Source organism: Leptopilina boulardi, unplaced genomic scaffold, assembly GCF_019393585.1.
Source record: "Leptopilina boulardi isolate dan_hultmark-lab unplaced genomic scaffold, ZJU_Lbou_2.1 LbouV2_214, whole genome shotgun sequence".
Lineage (NCBI taxonomy): Eukaryota > Metazoa > Arthropoda > Insecta > Hymenoptera > Figitidae > Leptopilina > Leptopilina boulardi.
The window spans coordinates 5823693-5837302 of record NW_026137768.1 but is presented as its reverse complement, the minus strand read 5'-3'; the positions used below and the strand labels follow the sequence as shown (position 1 = coordinate 5837302).

Here is a 13610-nt window from a genome sequence, read left to right as displayed (position 1 = left end):
AGCAGATTATATATGTGTTAAGTTTTGGTTTATGACAATGCATGCGCTTCATCGAATTGTTATAGAGTTCAAAATTCTATGTTACAACCAATTATAATAGTTAAACTACTTCCCTATATAGAAACACTTTGTACAACCTCTAAAATATCTAACACGCTGTGAAGATTATGTAAACATTATCTCATTCAATATTAAATTTAGTTCAACATTTATGTAGCTAGAATATATATTAAATTTAGTTATATTTACAATTTAAAATTCAATTATAAACATTACAATAACTAACTGTTAATACAGTGTCAATAATAATTCGCTTATCCATTGTTTTAATATTATGACGAAAAATAAAAAATTACTATCACCAAAAAAAAGTAATAAATTTCAATATTAATTCTAAAAAAAAGTTTTTAAACAAATTTTAATTTAATAGAAATTTATTATGGTTATAAAACAATTAATCAATTTGATCTCTATAAATATTTATTTGATTTAAATATTTATATTTTATACATATCAATTTTATTAATATTAATCATATAATAGTTATTAAAACAATTGTTGAAATTAAAAAATTTTTCTTATAAAAGTACTATAATAAATTATACTAAATTATACTAAATTATATACTAAATTATACTAAAATATACTAAATTATACTAAACTATACTAAATTATACTAAAATATAGTAAATTATACTATAATATACTAAATTATACTAAACTATACTAAATTATACTATAATATACTAAATTATACTAAACTATACTAAATTATACTAAAATATACTAAATTATACTATAATATACTAAATTATACTAAACTATACTAAATTATACTAAAATATACTAAATTATACTATAATATACTAAATTATACTAAACTATACTAAATTATACTAAATTATACTAAATTATATACTAAATTATACTAAACAATACTCTCTAAATCTGAATTAGTAAAAATGTTTACTAATTTGAATTAGTGACTCATTTTTTGCTTCTGAATTAGTAAAATTTTACTAAATATTAGTAACTTTGACTAACAATTAGTAAAATTTAACTAATTCAGAAGCAAAAAGTGAGTCACTAATTCAAATTAGTAAACATTTTTACTAATTCAAATTTAGAGAGTACTAAAGTATACTAAACTAAGACGGTTAAAAAATTAACAAAATGGTAAAAAATTTTGAAAAATAAAAATATAAAAAATTAACGACCCAGAAATCTTCCTTACCGACTGATAGTAAAGAAACTTTTTAGAAAATGATAATATAAAAATTACTAACATACACGGAAAAAAAGAAAAAGTAACTTTTACTACTTTAAAAGTAAAATTGGACCTGTCCGAAGTTTCTGCACATCTCTGGCAACTTTTACTCCAAAAATAGTAAAATTTACTTCAGAAATAGTAAAAATTACTACGGAAACAGTAAAATTTACTACAGAAATAGTCAATTTTACTATTTTTCGAGTAAAAGTTGCCAGAGATGCGCAAAAACTTCGGACAGGTCCAATTTTACTTTTAAAGTAGTAAAAGTTACTTTATTCGTTTTTCCATTTTTCTCCGTGTAGAAATCTATCTTATCGTCCGATGGTAAAACAGTTTTTAAAATGCAAATATAAAAAATTACCGACACAGAAATCTACCTTACCGACTGATGGTAAAAAACTTTTTTTTTTGGTAAATGTAAATATAAAACATTACCGACGTAGAAATCTAACTTACCGACTGATGGTAATTTATACTTTCATTTTTCCAAAAAATTTCTTTACCATCAGTCGGTAAGGTAGATTTCTATGCCGATAATTTTTATATTCGCATTTCCCAAAAAAAATTTCTTTGCCATCAGTCGGTAAGGTAAATTTCTGTGTCGGTAATTTTTTATATTTGCATTTTACAAAAAGCAGTTTTACCAGCAGTCAGTATGATAGATTTCTGTGTCGGCATGTTAAAATAGTCCCAATTTTTTACTTTGAGGCTTCGTGTGAAGAAAAGAATAAAGTAAAAGTGAAAATATGAGTAAAAATTAGAATCAATGCAAGTTGAAGTAGAAACTTAATTAAAAATTAGTATCAGTGTGGAAATGGAAGTGAAAATGAAATTACACAATTGACCTCTAATTAAAATAACATTTTAAAATAAAAATTACTGATTTATAAAACAATTTCCAGTTCCTCAACGAAGAAAATATCTCCATACACTCGCTCATTGTTCCCGTTTTCAATTAAGAAAATTCCACAAGCGCAACATTGTCACTCTCTCTTCTCTTTCTCTTTCTATCTCTCTTCAGAAAAAATATGATATTACTCACGTTGAAAATGTAATTTTTATTAATAAACATCAATTTGCTAGATGCGAGAACCGTAAGATCCTTCAACACCTCGTTCGTATATTATCACCTAGCCTTGTGATGTAGGTGTGAGGGATGAAGGGGGAGGGGGGTGGTTGGCTGAAGAGAAGCAAGTAAGGGAAGGGGGGATGAAAGGATGGAGTTGGAGAGTTTGGGTTGGTAGATAGCTGTAGTAAACTCTCTGTCTCTTTCTCACCCTTAGACACTGTTCTCTTCTCTCACCCGGACAGATAATAATGATGAAGTTCGGTGTCCGTGTAGCCGAGTGGATGGCGAGACCGGGAGGGGGGGGGGCAGGCGGAAGGAGAGAAAGGCAACTCCGCGTCCGGAGGGGGTGTTGGGGGTGGGTTATACATTTGAGTACATAAATGTATGTAACTTGGGGAGTTTGTGTTGGAGTGGGCGTCGGCCATCTTGTCCGGTGGGTATTGACCGAGGCGACCGCCACCAAGAGAGAGAGAGAGAGTGTGAGAGAGAGAGAGAGACAGACATGCCATGGCGGGCAAGCCACCCCTAGTTACTACCCTTGCGCTAATTGCTCTTATTAGTTTAAATCCGTGCTTCTATGTTATTCAATTTCAACCAGTCGCTCTTCCAACGATACAATATCAAAAAAGAAAAGAGAAAAAAAATTTCTCTACAATTTTTTTGTTATTTTATATGTATATATATTTCAAACAAAAGAGAAAAAACAGAAAAGAAATATGAAAAATTCTTTAATGTCTAGTATACTTTGTTGACAATTTCAGCTTTGATGTATATAGTAAATTTTATAATATTTATTTATAAGATTGAGTAAAAAGCAGTTTTTTTATTTCAATGTAAATTTTTTATTTATTAATTTTTATTCCGTTTAAAAACAATGTGTAGAATAATTTTTAATTACTTATTATCATGTTTAACGTTATGATAATAAGTATATTATTATTGATTAAATGAAAAAAATTTATTTGATTCAAATAATTGATTACTTGACTATTATCGCAACTAAATATTTATTTGTATTAAATATAATTTTTATTTGAATTAAATAAATTGGTTGGTTGGTCCAATAAAAAAAAAAACTAAAAATTAGTACCAATTTAGAATTAGTAGAATGAATTGATATTTGTTTCAAATACAGAAATCATTGGCTTAAATACAGTTTATTTAATTCAAATAAAAATTATTTCGTTCAAGTGAATATTTATTTACTTATATTTATTTATTATATATAGTTAAGTAACTGATTACTTGAATGGCGCACATTGGTTTTCGGAGAAGGGGAGCGGCGCTAACTTCTTGGGACCCCCCCCCTGCAAAAATTCTGACAAGCAAAAAAAAATTGCATGAAGGCGTAAAGTGTCATTTCCCATGTAACTTACAAATGGTTTCACCCTTTTTCTAAAAACAAAACATTTTGATAATTGTTTAATCAAAGTTAAAAATACGCGTGTTCATGCAATTTTTCAACTCAATATGTTTCAGCTCATTTTTATATGTAAAATTTTAATTTTTTATTTATATTTTTATCCACCCTCTGAACACCACCCACCCTTAGACCAGGGGGAGCGGCCGCTCCCCCTGCTCCAGCCGAGTGTGCGCCACGAATTAAATAATTTTTTATTTAAAATTTAGACTTAGTAGCCATTTACTAAAAATTACAAGTTATTTACTAACAATTTCTATTTTTCTACTAACATTTAGTAGTTTCCTACTAATTTATTAGTAGCTATTTACTAAAAATTAGTATTTAATTACAAACAATTAGTATTTTTTACTAACAATTAGTACTCTTTAAATATGAATCAGTGAAAAAGTCACTGGTCTGAAATCAGTCGCTAAATTCTAGCTATTTGAATCAGTGGTTTTCACTGACAGTTAGTGACATTTCACTATGGAGGATCAATTACTTTGACTGAAAATCAGTGAAATGTTACTGATTCAAATAGCTAGAATTTAGCGACTGATTTGAGACCAGTGACTTTTTCACTGATTCAAATTTAGAGAGTAGTTATTTACTAAAAATTAGTAGTTTTTTACTAATTTATTAGTAGCTATTTACTAATTATTTGTACTCTTATACTGACAATAGTTATTTACTATCAATTAATAGTTTTTCATTAATAATTAGTTATTTTTGATTAAGAATTAGTCAAAACGGTTACTGCATGAGAAAAATTTCAACCCAAAAACAAAATTGTATCATTTTTGTTTAAAAAAAAAATCTTTACATTGAAAAGTACGCGTGTAAAAAAAAGTTTGAAGACAAGTATAACAAAAAAAAAAAGTTATATAAATGGGGTGCGCGCGCGATGTAAAGTTTGAGGAGAAATGATTTTTCAAACTTAAGCTGATCTTGGAAAAGTTTGCAAGTGAAACTCGCATTTCTTCACTCCTCATCTGGTTAAGTTTTATGAACTAATAATATCACGTTAAAGAAGCTTCGTACTTTAAAACTGTTATGAATTATCCAAGGTCATAGAAAAGTGAATGTTTCATACCATTTTCCTCTATTGATATTATCAAATTATAATTATACTTGAATTCAATATTAAAATTCTAAAAATTATTAAATTTTTTTTTTGACAGAAATTTTACCATTAGATATAATATTATTGTATTAAAACAATTTTTAAGATTAATATAATTATTGTATTTTCAAGCTTTTACAGTGAGTATCATTTTTTAAATAATTGCATTTTTGTAGCGAGTGTTTACGCAGCGTTAATTAAAATTTTTTAATTGCTTTAAAAACTTGACAAGAACATTTAACGACTATATAAATTAAATACGACAAAAAGGAGCAATTTTTTAAAAAATAGTTTGAAAAAGAAATTGTAAAGTACCGATGGTTATATATACATATATACTCTTTGAAAAAATAATTTCTGTTATTTTAGAAGATATGGAAATTTACTCAAATTATTTAATGCGTATTTTTAATTAAATTTACGAAATTAAGTGAATGAATTGTCTATTAATGTTAACTAAATTGTTCATAAAAAAAAATCTTGTAATTTTTAATAACTGTTGTCTTTTAAAATCTAATTTTAATATTAAAAATCATTTCAAAAAGTTTTTAATCTTAGAGTAGAAACCTATTAATTTTATAGTAGAAAACTGCTAATGGTTATTAAATAACTACTAATTGTTAATAGTAAAATACAAATTTTTTATAAATAGCTACTAATTGTTAGTAGAAAACTGCAAATCGTTAAAAATAACTAATTTTTAGTATATAGTTACTAATTCTTAGTAGAAAACTATTAATTCTTAGTAAGTAGCTACTAATTTTTATTGGAAATCTACTAATTCTTAGTAGAAAAATACTAATTGTTTATAAATAACTACTAATTTATTTAGTAAGGACACTATTCAAATTATAAACAAATTATTAGTTTTCTACTATCAATTAGTCATTTTTTTAACAAAAAATTAATCAAAACGGTTATACCAATATTCATTTAATGAACAAATCAACGCCGTTGATTTAAGAGCCCAATTCAGATTTAGAGAGAGAGAAAATGAAAAAAAAAACAGAATTTTAGAAAAATCAGTATACCGTATTCGTTTCTAAGTAATTGCAGAACCCTTTTGGCAAAGAGCGACGTTATACAATATAGTATACATAAAGGGCGTGTAAACCGTGGTGACGTAAAAATTCCAAACGGTCCAAACCTACACGTATATATATATATATAAGACCAAGTGCGCTCTTCTCGAGACTCTAATTCACGCTTGTCATTCCGCGAGGTGTGTGTATTTTAAGACTATAGCCCCCAATGTTAAAATTCCACCCCTGCCTCTAAGACCATCGTCCCTCTCTTTTATATACATATATATACAATTCTCTCATTCCACAACATACTCTCATTCCCTCTGCAACCGTGACTCATCATCCCTCTTTCTCTTTCGCTTTGGTCTTCTCACAAGTGGTCCTTCTCGGACTCACTCGCACAAGAAGCCTTTCGGGTGGCCGCCGGGACTATAGTGGCTGTAGATACAGGGAGGGAGAGAGTGAGAGAGAGAGAAATAGCCACCACTGACGTTTCAGAAAGTGAATAAGGGAGAGAGAGAGAGAGAGAGAGAGAGAAAGTTGGAGGAAGAGAGAATGCAATTGGAAGCAGAGGAAGAGTGAGACAGAGGATGAGTAAGAGAGAGAGAGAGAGAGAGAGACTAGAAACTCTAGAGGACCCGGTGTGGTAGTGCAAGGGTTCGTTCGACCCTTAAGGGGTTGTGGCTAGCAGTCCACCCCCTTACTTCGCCCCCTTGGGCCATCCGCTCGTTTCTACCACCCCGTTGGCCACCCTCGCAGCAGAGCCCCCCTCCCACCCCTGCAAAGCAAAACTACCCTTCGCCGGCGGCCATTTTACTCTCCCTTCACGCTCTCATTCTCCCTCGTCCTCTCTCTCTCTCTCTCTCTCTCTCTCTCTCAACCCTTTGCCTTCCTTCTTCTTGGACTCGCGAAATTGTAATCCGAGGCAACGAACGAGACGGATCTAGCCTCAAAGGACCTATGGCTTTCTTACTTGCCAACCTTTCCTTTGCAATGTCTTTTCTATTTTAATGCTCTTCTTCTTCTTTATACTTAAAAATTAAAATTTACCCCTAATAATTATTTTTTTATTATATTATTTACATATTCTTGTTTTTCGCTGCAGTTGAATAAAAACTTTTTCACGGAGGAAAATGGGTAACAATAATAATAAAGTAATTTTTATTATGCTTCCAAAGTAAATTCGTAAAATAGAAAAACGAATAAATGAAATTTTACTATACTTTTAAAGTAAAATCTGAACTGTCCTCAGTTTCTGCGCATGTCTGAAAATTTTTACTCCAAAAATAGTAAAATTTACTCCGAAAATAGTAAAATTTACTCCTGAAATAGTAAAAATTATTCCGGATATAGTAAATTTTACTATTTCTGGAGTAAAATTTTTCAGAAATGCGCAGAAACTGCGGACAGTTCAGATTTAACGTTTAAAGTATAGTAAAAGTTACTTTATTCGTTTTTCCATTTTTCTCCGTGTAATTTCTTCGCATTTCTGACAGCTTTCGCTTCGGAAATAGTAAAAAAAAAATACAATTTCCAGAATAAATTTTACTATTCTTATTTTCCGCTACAGTTGAACAAAAAAATTTTAAAAACACGAAGAAAAATGGAAAACAAAAATAAAGTAATTTTTACTATACTTCGAAAGTAAATCCTAAACTGTCCGTAATTTCTTAATATAAATCATATTGATGTTTCCATCTTTATTATTACATAGAAAATATTCAATAAAAACTGATTTTGATTTTACATAAATAAAAACGTAAACGTAATCTATAATCGTAAACATAACCTATAATTCAGTTGCTTCTTACACTGAAAAAAATATTTATTTGATTCAAATACCGGTGTATTTGGTTATTATCAAATAAATATTTATTTGAATCAAATATTTCTTATTTGAATCAAATATATAGTATTTGAACCAAATATTTCAGTATTTGAAGCAAATACAATTTATTTGATTCAAATAAGAAATATTTGATTCAAGTAAATATTTATTTGATAATAACCAAATACACAGGTATTTGAATCAAATAAATTTTTTTTCAGTGTATAGGTCCCTTTCTTCAGAGCGTATGTATTTTTTTACAATCTACTCTCTAAATTTGAATTAGTAACCGTTTTGACTAATTCTTACTGTTAGTTAAAAATGACTAATTTTTAGTATCAAAATACTAATTTATTAGGTAAGACAAGTATTTCAATTTAAATTTTAATAATTAAATTTAGTAATTTTTAGTTTCAATTTAGTATTTATCTACTATTTTTAAATTTGAATCACTAAAAACAAACTAATTTGAAAGCAAATAGTTAGTGACTGATCTATTAACTAATATAATTCGTGCAATTTGACTATTTTTTATTATTTATTTATTTATTAGTAATACCTAATAATAATAATAAGTTATTTTATTTACTGATAATTGGTTATTTTACACTAATTTCTGATGCAAAAAATACCCATTATTTTACTAATAATTATTTACTTTTAACTAATTCAATTTTATAGTAAAAAATTGTTAAAATAAAATATAAAATTAAAGGTAAGGTTAAAATAATTTTTAACAGTAATTAATAAAAAACGTTTAAATATACAAAAAAAAATAAATATAGAGAAAAAAAACTATACAATACTCAAAATTTGAAATGAAAAGCAAAATTTTTGAATTCCAATTAACTAAAGTCCATTTGTTGATATGTCTCTCCCTCTGTACCTATAATAGAATTAGGACCGCGATTTCCTACTCGTATGACCTCAGGAGTACAGGGACGATAATTTAATATCTGGTTTGCCTGCTTGCTGTATATATCTGATTGGACGAAAGATTTCAACTGGTTAACTGAAGATTATCTGTTTATGGCAGAGAGCTAAATGGGTTCCAATGAGGCGAATATACACGAAATTACAATCTGATGGCCAATATTTGCACACAATGAGATTTCGTCACGTAACAAATATTTCAGAAACTAATTAATTTCTTGTTTCTAATTAAATATATGACTTTTCATCAACATATTCAAAAAAAACGAACTAAGCTTGAAATTTAATTTTTTTATTTATTTAAAAAATTTTATTTTGTTAATATATTAAAATATTTAAATATACTAATATAAAGTTAAATATTTAAATTAAGAATATTTTAAATTAAATAAAAATTATTTTCTAATTTTAATACATTTGTATTTTATTTAATTTCATTGAAAATTTTTTTTATACGAATTTCATTAATTAAAAGTGAAGAATTTCTTTTACGATTTTAGTCTAAAAATTAGATTCAAAGACATTGAATTTAGTCGTTTGGATATAAATAAAAATTTCTGCAACATTCTGCGAAAGAGAAAATTAAATAAATTTATAAAGTTCATGGAAATTAAAATATATATAGGATAGGAAAAATGGGGATCATCAAAATTTTTGATCGTTTATTTCCTTTAAAAAGTAATTGTTAAATATATAAAATTTTTCATAGATAAACAAAAAATCTTATAAGTAATGAAATTTTTTTTTAAAATATCACTAAAATAAATAAGAGCTCAGCTTTTCTCAGCATTCCTAAATATACTGCTTTTTAGTTCACCTTCCACAGTTTCTCCCTTCTGTAAATAAATGTAGCAATTAATTACGATGGAATTTCATTTAATTCAATTTAGTTAAACAAAATTGTCGAATGTAATTATATTTTAAAAATTATTTCTAATATTCATTATTCTCTACTTTTTAAATTAGTAAAAATTTGTTAACTAATTTAAATTGGTAAATGACTTTGTTTTTCAATTAGTTAAATTTTACTAAACAATTAATAAATTTTTTTTATTAATAATTAGTTATATTTTACTAATTCTAAAACAAACAGTCAGGTACTATTTAAATTATTTTTTTTACTACTCTCTAAATCTGAATTAGTAAAAATGTTTACTAATTTGAATTAGTGACATTTTGCTTCTGAATTAGTAAAATTTTACTAATTATTAGTAACTTTTACTAACAATTAGTAAAATTTAACTAATTCTAAAGCAAAAAGTGAGTCACTAATTTAAATTAGTAAACATTTTTACTAATTCAGATTTAGAGAGTAATTTGACTTAGTATATATGATTTTCTACATCTCAGCTAAATTTTACTAAATCATTAGTAAAAAAATTGTTTCTATTAATTAGTTAAATTTTTTTACTAATTTGTATTTAGAAAGTAGAAAATTTTTTTTATTTATTTTAAAAATTAAATTTTTTCATTTTGAATTTATTAAATTGTTTATTAAATAAAATTTTCTGTGCGATAAAATTAAAGTTTAGAAAAAAAGCAATTTTTTTTCAAGCTGTCTACACTTATTTATTTTGCTCTCAAAATAGATGCTATCACACCGGCTATAATTTGTTGTGCAGCAACATTAGCGGTGGGCCAGCATTTATCATTCAGCACGCGCGCCTCTGTGTTGACAGGCAGTGCCCCGTTTTCAGGGCGAAGTTCACCGAAAAACCGGAATAAAAACGAGATCGACTAGTGAAACGGGGGTTGTACGACCCGAACAACTGACCACAATCGCCCATGTAGACAAATTTCAAACAGTGGTGATCATTCGCCTTAAATCATCATTCACAAAAAAAAAAAAAAAAAAATTACGAAATAAAACATTTCTATTACATATTAATTAAATTTATATAAATTACAATTATTTTTACATTCAATTTTAATTTAACTAATAATCAACAAAAAAAAGTCAAAAATTTTCTGATTTAAATCCTAAAGAAAAGAAATTAAATTTTGTTTAATTATTGTTTTAATTAAATCATCAGCGAAAAATTATTTTGAATTATTTAAATTCTAAAAAAAATTAATTAAATTTTTATAAACTTACAATTCCTTTTACATTAAATTTTAATTTTTCTACTAATCAACAATTAATTAATTACTCTTAGCTTATTTAATTACTCTTACTTATCAATTTTTCATAAATTATAATTATTTTTGCATTAGATAGTAATTTAATTACTAATCATTAATAAATAATACTAATCACCAATTAATTATCAGAAAAAATTTTCTTTATTATTTAAATCCTAAAAAAATGAAATTAAATTTCGTTTAATTATTATTTTAAGTAAATTATCAGCAAAAATTATTTTAAATTATATATTTAAATCAGAAAAAAATTAATTTTCCCTTAATTAAATTTCTTTTCTAAAAGTTAGAAACAAATTTTTCCAAATTAAAAAAAAATAAATAAACCTTCTCCATAAAAGAGGAAATAAACTTTTATATTAAACTAAACGAAAATAAATCCAATTAAAGATAAACAAAAAGATTATTTGAAATTAAGTAAATTTGTAATTTAATTATTTGATTTCTAATTAAGTTTTCATTTTGTTAAATTTTATGTGATTTGCAAGAATATCTATCTCCACCGTCGTTTTGTCTCTAAATTAATTAGGTTTTTAGGAGGTGTGCAAATACTGTTATATACTCGCCACATATATATACATATAGATATAATATGTGTATGTATAAAGACTTCTTGAAATTGGGGTCGTTCGATCTCGATATCTTCTCGATGTGTATATGTATATTTGTAGAAGTAATAACTGCGAGTTGTACATGAAAGTGCACACATTTACGAACTTGGTCCCGGAGGTGAGGTAGATGGTGGTTGCGGAGGTGGAAGGGTAGCTTGGCGACACTCAAGTCTCCTCGAGCCTTACAAGGGTCCATCTCATAGCAACGCCCACGGAAATTCGAATCGATACGATGCACTGTTCCGAAAAACCGGGAAATTTCTACTATTTTCCAAAAAAATTTGTCAAGAAAAAAAAAAAAAAAAAAAAATTGTCAATCCTTTTTGTCAAAATATGAAAAAGCTAACCAAATTATTTTTCAATATTCCACATATATATCTGATATTCACGAGCGCTCTTCAGAAAAAAGCTCTCATATATATCACGAAAAATGTCTCTTGACCGCAGGCAAACAATTTTTCCACACCACGAAAATATATATACCATAATTTTAAATAAATTTCCTATTTGTCAATATTCCAAATTTTTAGAACAGAAAATTTATTTTACAAAATTTATTTATTCTAAAATAGTAAATGTATTTTCGAAATATTTACAAGTATTAAAAAAAATTTTAATTAATTATTAATTTAAAAATACTAAATTATCTAAAAATATATTTTTAAATATTGAAAAAATATTTTCAATGCAAATATTCCAATTTTATTGATTTTCTGAGCGCGAAAAAAATGATTATAAAAGGTGATGTAGAAAAAATATTTCCCTCTGTTTTGTAAAATGTGTGCGATTTGATTTATTTATTGGAAATCAAGGGTGAATATATAAAGTTTGGAGTTAAAAAAAAAAAAAAAAAAGAAAAAAAAAAGAAAAAATTGTGAAAAGCGAATAGAGTCAATCGATCACTTTGAATGTTTTTTGTTAGGTGATCATTGTTTGGCAGTTGTGAGAAGGAGGTATGGGATTTGAAGAAACCGAAAAAAAGGGAAAAAAAGAAGAAAAACTCCACCAAGAAAGTTCAGCGAGTTTTCACTGAAGAAGTCGAAGGCGGACCTCTCTCTCTCTCTCTCTTGGGTTCGACTTTCATACGAGTCGATGAGGGGTATGAGGACTTTTGCATTCTCCAAGTTTTTCTCGTTTTTCTCGGCGTGACCAGTCAGGCGTCTTGTTATGTGTAAGTTGTGTGCGCATCTTTTCATCTTTCCCATTTTCTAAACCGATACATTTTTTAAATTTATCATATTTTTCAAAAAAAAAAAAAAAAATTGGAAAAGAAATATTTTTTCTTAAAAAAAAAATAAAATTTCTAAAAGAAAAGAACATTTTTTCTAAAAATAAGTTTTTTTTTGATTTTGTGTAAAAATGTATTTAAATAGAAATTTTCGAAATTGATGTGAAAATTTGTAATTGTGATTCACAGGAATATCCCTGAAAATGCATTATGTTACTTTGCCTATGGAATTACAAGAAAACTTTGGATCCTATAATACAACCACATTCTTATCTGGGAAGAGTGACAATTACCTTACTCACTGTTCCAAGTTACATATTCATGAAATTCTAAATTAAGCACCCTAAATACGAATACCGTTAACTTCCCTCACATAAAATCCATAATACTGTTCTGTCAACGTGACGAAATTTGCATTTAATTGTTATAATACTACATACTCAACATTTAAAGAATTTCAAATAAATAATTCTTGTTCCCTCTACAAAAAGTGAATTTGTAAATAAAATATACAGTAATATTAAAATAATTTCAAAATTTTATCTATTTTCATCTTTAATTTATTTTTATTTATAAAAATTTATTTATTAATGGTTTTTATTTTGAATCAAACTTTTTTTTCTCTCTTAGAATAAAAATTTGTTTTTCAAAAATATTCCCTGTTTGAAAGCCAAATTTTTGATACTTAATAATTTCTCTTTGAATAAAAATTTTCTTTTTCAAAAATACTCCCTTTTAAAAGTGAATTTTTTTTTGATATTTAATAAAAAAAAGTTTCGTTTTTTAATAATAAATAATTTGCAGAAAATTTCAAATATGTACGCGATTTAGATTCTCTTTTATTTGAAAAGTGGTAAAAGCTTTACCTATGATATAAACACTTATGTGTGTATTCTTCTGTTTTGTAATACCTTTGAAGAAATAAGTAGAGAATATTGCCAGTCGAGTTTAGAACGAAGGATGAAAATAAGAAAGACAAAGA

General features: G+C 26.5%; 1 long non-coding RNA gene across 1 annotated transcript in view; it reads right to left on the bottom strand.

Moving 5' to 3' along the window:
• Positions 1-9297: 9297 nt before the first annotated feature.
• Positions 9298-13610, bottom strand: part of LOC127279115 (uncharacterized) — a 36601-nt gene continuing 32288 nt past the window's right edge. Inside the window, exon 3 of the long non-coding RNA XR_007842592.1 lies at positions 9298-9486. This is a non-coding gene — a long non-coding RNA (uncharacterized LOC127279115). The remainder of the gene's footprint in view (positions 9487-13610) is intronic.